The sequence below is a fragment of the Psammomys obesus genome, unplaced genomic scaffold, assembly GCF_907164565.1.
Source record: "Psammomys obesus unplaced genomic scaffold, mPsaObe1.curated_primary_1811, whole genome shotgun sequence".
Lineage (NCBI taxonomy): Eukaryota > Metazoa > Chordata > Mammalia > Rodentia > Muridae > Psammomys > Psammomys obesus.
In genome coordinates, this window is record NW_026595981.1 from 13,502,175 (window position 1) to 13,510,558 (window position 8,384).

Here is an 8,384-nt window from a genome sequence, read left to right on the forward strand (position 1 = left end):
CCGTAGGAAACGTGTCTTCTTGTCTGTTTGCATAATTTTATGCTTGCATAACACATTTTTATGCTATACAGACGGTTCTGGAGTTAGTGTAGCAAGGTTTGGCTTCCAGCACCCACACAGTGGCTTACAACCATTTTGTATTCCTTACTCCAGTTTCAGGGGATCTGATGCCCTCTTCTGGTGACTCCAGGCAGGCACCAGACATATATATCTGTCTGTCTCTCTGTCTCTCTGTCTCTCTGTCTCTCTCTCTCTCTCTCTCACACACACACACACACACACACACACACACACACACACACGTGCTTGCACACACGCTCACAGATGAACACACATAATATATAAATAAATCTAAAATAACTTCTTTGGTTGTGGGGTAAGGGATGATGGTGTATCCCTTTAATCCCAGTGCTGGAGGGCAGAAGCAAGAATCTTAGGGAGTTCAAGGCCATCCAGGCCTATACCGTGAAACACTGTTTCAAAAAGATAGAAAGGAGACTGAAGACGTGGCTCCGGAGTTAAGAGCCCTGTCTGCTTTTCCAGAGCACCTGGGTTCAATTTCCAGAACCCATAGAGTGGCTTACAGCCACCTGAAACTTATTTCCAGGATCTCTTCTGGCCTCCTCAGGCAGTGCACGTGGCACACAGACATACATGCAGGCAGAACACCTATACACATAAAATATGAACAAATCAATCGCCAAGCAGTGGTGATGCATGCCTTTACTCCCCGCACTTGGGAGGCAGAAGCAGGCGGATCTCTGTGAGTTCTAGGCCAGCCTGTTCTACAGAGAGAGTTCCAGGACACACAAGGCTTCGCAGAGAAACCCTGTCTCAAAAAAACAAAGACAAAAACAAAAACAACTTTTTTTTTTTAATTTTAGAAATTGCATTTATTTATTCTTTTTTTTTTTTTTTTTTTTGTCCAGGGAGATGCAGTCCATGATACGCGTGGCAGTCAGGGGACAGCTTGAAGGAGCTGTTCCTCTCCTACCGAGTGACCTATCTCAGGTTGTCAAGCTTGGCAGCAAATGTCCTTAACCAGGGAGCCATCTCCCTAGTCCCCAGGCTTTTTGCTTTCAACATGAAGGAAGAGGGATCTTCGGTTTTGGAATGCTGGGTTTAGCATGTTGAAAATACTTTAAAAATGTATTCATTTATTTTAATTCTATGTGCATTAGTGGTTTGGCCTGCATGTCTGTCTGTCTGTCTGTGGGAGGGTATTGGATTCCCTGGACCTGGAGTTACAGACAGTTGTGAGCAGTTTATACGGATACTGGGAAGTGCACCTGGGTCTTCTGGAAGACAGCAGGTCCTCCTAACCACGGAGCCATCTTGGTATCCCCTGAAGATACTTTAAGCCTTTAACTAATTTTAGCACTTAAGCTGGAGTATAAAGAAAATTTCCTGATAATCAAAAAAATGTAAATCCTTCCATATTATCTACTCATGAACAATGTCTCAGAACTTTACATCTATTAAAAAAAAAAAAAAAAACACTCAAAGAGTAAGATGGAGCCTTGTCTTATTTAGTGAGATTCAACCGTGTGTGTCTGGATTAAACGTCCCCACGCAAGGGCCCATCGATTTCCTTAATAGATAAATCTCTCTGTCCATTTTGCTTTCTCTGTTTGATGATCGTGTCATTAACATAAGCTGTTTTATACCCATGTTTGTGCTCATGTTGGCTGTGCATCACTAATAATTGTGATGGTAATATAGGGCTGGAGTGTAGTTGAGAGGCAAGGCATTTCCCTAACACGTATGAGACAACTCTTTGACTTTGACCCCAACATCAAAAGAGAGTAATGGTGAGTCAATCCGGAAGACCTACAGAATTAGAACCTTAAGGAAAAAAAAATTTTTTTTCAGTGTTCTTACAGACTGCCAAGTCCCAACCATTGACTCCTCTGGTGACCTTTGGTGGAGGAGTTGCTTAGCTTCTCCGAACATTTAAGTTTTAAAAAAATCTTCCAAATGAGGATAAGAGAACATAACTTAGACCTTTGTGGTGGGGAGTTTCGTGCATGCTAGGAAATCATGCTGTCCACTGTGCTATAATCCCAGCTCAAGGTTTCTGTTTTTTATTGCTTTCACAGAACAGGCCTTGATTTTAATATTTGTTTATTTATTTATATGAATGCTCTGTCTGTGTGTACATCTGAAAGTTAGTAGAGGACATCAGACCCCATTCCGGACCGTTTCGAGCCACCATGTGGTTGCTGGGAATTGAACTTAGCACCTCTGAATGAGCAGACAGTGCTCTTTTTTTTTTTTTTAAGATTTTATTTATTTATTTTATGTGTATGAGTGAAGAAGAGGGCATCAGATCCCAGTACAGATGGCTGTGAGCCACGTGTGGTTGCTGGAATTTGAACTCAGGACCTCTGGAAGAGGTCATCTCTCCAGCCTCAGACAGTGTTATTAACCACTGGGCCATCTCTCCAGCTCCCGATTCTAATTACTTTTTTTAAAGCTTCATATTTATTTAGCTTTCTGATTCTCCACCTGTGCCTTCTACACTTTCACGACATTGTTCTTCCTCAAGATCAGGAAAGCACACTTGATCTGGTCATAGGGACCCCCTGAGATCCTGAGGATGTTTGTTTGTTTTAGAGAGCTCTAGGTCTCGCAGCACGAACCCCTCGGATTCTGCCGGGACACAGACCACGAGTGGAATTTGGTGCTTTCCTGATCCTTTCGGTATAAAGCTAAAAATCCGGTTAGAGGGTTTTGGGTCAGGCATGCTGCTTACTATTTTTACAGGGTTTTTGTTTTTACATGCACGAGTCGATATCTTAGAAGACGCGGTGACAGCCGCGTGCATAAATTCAGACCTTTAGAAAATCAGTTCTGGGCCAGAAAGGAGAAGGCGGAGCTCGCCGCGGGAGCCTGCAAGACATGCTTGCGCCCCTAGGCGGCGCACGCTAGCTGCTGCCGGGGGAGGAAGGGGGCGGGGTCGGGCCGCCCGAGCACGCCTCTCCGAAGCCCCGTGGAACCTCTCGGCTTCCGTTGACCGCGAGCAAGATGGCAGCCTCCGAGATGGTTAGGCTACGGCTTCAATTTGACTATCCGCCGCCGCTCACCCCACACTGCACCGTTTTCTGGCTTCTGGTTGACCTGAACAGGTGCCGAGTGGTCACTGATCTCATCAGCCTCATCCGCCAGCGTTTCGGCTTCAGTTCCGGGGCGCTCCTGGGCCTGTACCTGGACGACGGGCTACTGCCTCCCACGGAGAGCGCGCGCCTCGTCAGAGACAACGACTGCCTCAGGTGGGCGGGGGTGGGTGGGGCGGGGGGCGCGCGCGCGGCCCCGGGGCCCCCACTTGCTGGACCAAGCGACCACGGACCCGAATGGCCGCAGAAAGGCACATGCGGGAGATCCTGAGTGGTCCAGCCAGGGATGATGGAGCATCCTTCCCTGGGACCTTCCAGGAGGACTAGACTTGGAGTAGCCCTGGTGCTAAAGAGCAGGGCCGGAGCTCACTCAGCCAGGTTCTGTGTGTCGTGTGCGTGGCCCACATGGGCCACAGACCAGCCTTCTCTGGGCTGCGCTTAGTGTCACGGGTAGGAGACCAAAGCAGGTAGAAAGGACAGTAATGTTTTCTTAATAATGTGTGGAATGCCCCACACAACGTTTTCTTTTTTCTTTTTCTTTTTTTTTTTTTTTGGCGATGTCCACTTCTGGTGGATGTCATTCTGTGTCTCATTCTTCTCGTTCAGGTGCCTTTGGGTCCCTTCGAATTGGTATTGGAATCCATTTCAGTTGTGAAAAGGGACACAGAGACTGAGGGTGTGTTTGTTTCATTGCTACTCTGTTGCCTAAAGCCCCAGATTTGATTCCCAGCCACCTAAACAGGGAATCCCAGCACTGGGGAGGTGGAGAGAGGAGGATCGGGAGTTCAAAGAATCCTTCACTACATAGGTCAGCCTGGCATACCTGAGACCTTGTTTAAAAAATAATAATAATAAAGTAAAGGCCAGGCGGTGGTGGCACACGCCTTTAATCCCAGCACTCGGAAGGCAGAGGAAGATGGATATCTGTGACTTCGAAGCCAGCCTGGTGTACAGAGTGAGTCCCAGGAGACCCAGTGCTACACAGTCTTGAAAAAAAAAAAAAAAAGCTGGACGTGGTGGCTCACATCCTTAACCCTAACACTCGTGAGGCAGAGGCAGGCAGAAATCTGTGAATTTGAAGCCAGCCTGGTCTATATAGTGAGACCGTGAGGGCCATGTAGAGATAACCCTGTCTCAAAACAACAACAAAGACATTTTAAAAGTTGACACTGAAGTGGGTGTCCAGGAGCAACTGAGGTGTGAACAGTTGGCCTGTGGCTTAGTCATCCCATAGGGTGGTATGATGTGATCGCTCATTCCAGTTCACATTCGCCCTTGGCTGATTTAATCCATGGCCCCCCACCCATCTTTACGTTCCAGCTGCAGCGAATTAATTTCAGAATCATGAACCAGGCCGTTTCTTGCTTGCCTTTGTTAATATTGCTCTCTCTAGAGAGTGCCACATTTACAAGATTTCTTCGGAACATCAGGGAAATTAATTAGAAACAGTGACCATATCTTTGCAGCTCTCTCAAATCAGGAATACTATCCATGATTTTTTAGTAATGTTCTGTTTCAGGTGACAGCTAGAAATAGTCTGTATTTCAAACTTCTCTCCCCTCCTTTCCTCTCCTCTTCCTCCTTCCTGCCTTCCTTTCTCTCTCTCTCTCTCTCTTTTTTTTTGAGGTAAGTTCTCTTCATGTTGACCAGGTTGGCTCTCTGTTGAACTAGAGAGATCTGCCTATTCCTGTCTTCTAGTACCGTGGCTAAAGGCATCCAAGGCTCATTTCCCCTTTTATTGACTGAAATAAGGCCATTCTCATTGCAGTTGAAGGACTGTTTACTCAAAGAGAAAGGGCTGTGCCTCTGCCTATTTACTTTCTGAACTGTTCCCTGCCTAATGACTTAATAACTTGCTGCTGGCTATAGTTAATACTTAAATTAATTAATCATCGAGGAACTACATTCTTTTAATGATGGTAATGATGTCAAAAACAACTGTGAAAGCTATTACAAGCAGTAATTGTAGCAGATGACAGGGAAATTCCTCCTAAATGTCTCAAACGTACAATGGCATCTGGAAAAAAGTTCCCTCTGTGGTCCTGAGAATGCCTGTCAGGAGCTGGGAAAGTGCTTGCTTAGCTGCCATGGCTGAGGCCTGGGATTGCAGCTAGCCCTGGTGGTAAATGGTGTAGACCATAGGAAAAAACTACATGTGAGGGTTGATGAGATGCCTCAGCCATTAAGAGCCGTTAAGCAGCTCTTCCAGAGGACCCTGGTACAGGGTTCAGGTCCCACATGATAGCTCACTGCAGTCCAAAGGGGGATCTGATACCCTCTTCTGGTCTTTATGAATACTGCACAATGTGGAACACAGACATACATGCAGTCAAAACAGCCATACAACAAAAAATAAATAATATCTCCAAAAAATTTTTAATAAAAAAGCAACTAAATGTGAAAGGTTTTTTTTTTGTTTGTTTGTTTCTTGCTCCTTATAATTGTCTTCCCCTGAGATATCCGCTGTATGTATATATGCCTGCATCTTAAATATATGTGCACACATATGCATTGGGTGTGCATGCATGTGTATAAATTTATTCATGGAGGCCAGAGGTTGATACCTAGTGCCTTTCTCAACCTGGGTTTACCTTATTTTTCTGAGACAGGGCCTCCCACCAAAGCTGGAACTAGGTTAGGCGGCCTGGCCAGTGAGCTCCAGGGATCTGCCTCGCTCTGTCTATCTCTGCCTCCCCAGTGCTAGGATTACAGAGACACACCACCACACTGGGCTCCACACCTAAGTTCTCATGCTTGCGATTGAAGCACTGCAGAAAGCAACTTACTTGACTTAGTCCTGTTTATTTTCAGTAGTTCCTCAGGGAGGGGTAGGGCCTCCTAGACTTCCCCTCACATCCAGATGAAATGTTGAGAGGCCCAGCTCCTGCAGTGAGTTTGTGAGTGCAATGACTGCGCCATATCCGGAAGACATCTTTTTGCTATACTTCTCCCCTTGGTCTTGTATTATTTCCTGCCCTCTCCTCTTTGATGTCCCCTGAGCCTTGGAGGGGTGGTCATATAAAAAATACAGAATGATTCACAAGTTTGTGTATCATCCTTGTACAGGGGCCATGTGAATTTTCTCCGTATCATTGTAGTTTTAGTGGATGTGCTACCAAAATGAGCATGCGAGCAGTTTATTGAGTCAGAGCTAAGTTTACCATCTCACTGTTGCAAAAGGTGATGAGTGAGGACCCTGGAGAATGACAAGTGAAATACATTGAGAAGGAGAGGGGCTGGGGAGACAGCAGAGCAGTTCAGAGCTCTGGTTGCTCTGTAGGGAACCTATTTGGTCCTCAGCACCCAGGCACAGTGATTCATAGCCCCCTCTATGTCCAGCTCTAGGGGATCCAACAGTCTCTTCTGTTCCCAGAGGTCATACATGTGTGCAGATGTTATGCCCATTTCACGAGATCCCCAAAAGACCACCAGGAGTCGAATCTGTTGCCAAACACATGAGTATCTTTATCTGTAGCCCAGGCTGGGACCCTCACAGATGCTGAGGCATTGGCATCCAGCTGAGAGCCCTGAGCTCCAGATTGTAGGTGATTTATAGGGTAGCAGCCCCTCCCAACGCACCCAAAGCAGGGGATTCAGCCTGGCAAGCTTCTGTTGGTTAATATAGAAAAAAGGGATGCTACATTTCCAAACTATTTGCTTTGGGAAAGTGCCAGGACCATGAACGGTTCTGGCTTTCTTTGTTCTCTCTTGCCAAGGGGTAAGTGAAAGAAAATGGCCAGCCTTGGGTTTCAGCCCTGTCCTGGACTGATAGACTGCTAGGGGAGAGGGGCAATTAGCTCAGTCTGTGCTATCTCCAGGAACAAGGCCATCCGAGCCGGTTTCCTGCCAACAGTACCTCCAATGAGCAGAAAACATCAAGGTCAGTTCTTCCCTACAGCTGGCTGAATGTCTTAATTTTTTTTTTTTTTTTTTTTTTTAGCTCTGTACCCCAAAAACCTAATTTTTAATTCTTTGGCTTCTTACACACACAAATAACTTTAGAGCTGAGAGAGAAGTAGTCATCAGGCTGTAGTGGCACACACCTTTAATCCCAGCACTTGGGAGGCAGAGGCAGGTAGATCTCTGATCTTGAGGCCAGCCTGGTCTACAGAATGAGTTCTAGGAGAGCCAGGGCTACCCAGAGAAACCCTGTCTTGACAAAACAAACAAACCAACAAACAAACCCCGAGATCAAGAGGTAAAGTAATAGCCGTCTGCAGCAGAGGTTCTCGAATACAAGGTGCCCTTTAGTCAGTCTGTTGTTATAAAGAAAGAAAATCCCAACCGTCCAGTTTTACCCTAAGAGCCAAAAGCTTGCTAGCTTAGCTGACAGCCCAGGAGGAAAAGGCCTGCTACCTCACCCAACAGCCCAGGAGGAAAAAGCCAGAGAGCTCCTCCTTCTTCATGTCGTTTTAAATATTCTTCTCTCAAAGTCCCTCCTTTTTGTTTAATCCCTGTCATCTGGTGACTTGCGCCACCTCTTGACCTATGGTTAACTTTATTAAGTCCTATATACAGAAAGCTCTAGGGTTAAAGGCGTGTGCTAGCACTGAGCCACACCACAATCACCTGTTTACAGTAAACAGAAAGTTCTTGGATTAAAGGTGTGTTTTAGGGCTGAACCATACCAAACAAGAAACAAGTTTTTACAGTTCACAATCTCAGGGTTCACAATGGGATCAAATATCGTACAACCTCAGTCTTGCAATCTCAGTTTGAGTCTTATCCAGAAACTCTTGTAGACAAGCCATAGATGTACTGTCTGAACTGAGCACCCTACAGCCTTGCCAGGTTGACATAAAATTAAACATCACAAACTATCATGGATTTTAAAATTAATTTTTAAAGATTTGTTTGTTTATGCATTTTATGTATATGAGTGCTCAGTCTCCATGTACAGCTGCATGCCAGGAGAGGGAATAAGGTCTCATTATAGATGGTTGTGAGCCACCATGTGGTTGCTGAGAATTGAACTCAGAACTTCTAGAGGAGCAGCCAGTGTTCCTAACGGCTGAGCCATCTCTCCACCCCCTGTCATGGATCTGATGGGTAGTTTTAACTATTCAAAGCCTAAACAAGAACAGGAAAAACATTTTATTTTATTATTATTTTTAAATGTTTTATTAACATCGTTATTGTACATGTTTGTGGAGCACAGTGTCATCTCAAGGTGTGTGTGTGTATGCACATATATACATATATACAACATGTAATGATCAGATCATAATTGATTGGCATATCTGTCTCTTCCTATGTTTTTTTTTTTTT

General features: G+C 45.3%; 1 non-coding gene across 1 annotated transcript; it reads right to left on the reverse strand.

Moving 5' to 3' along the window:
* Positions 1–6,137: 6,137 nt before the first annotated feature.
* On the reverse strand, positions 6,138–6,244 carry LOC129686604 (U6 spliceosomal RNA). Its single transcript, XR_008721658.1, has one exon. It is a non-coding gene; the product is annotated as a U6 spliceosomal RNA (small nuclear RNA).
* Between the last annotated feature and the right edge of the window lie 2,140 nt (positions 6,245–8,384).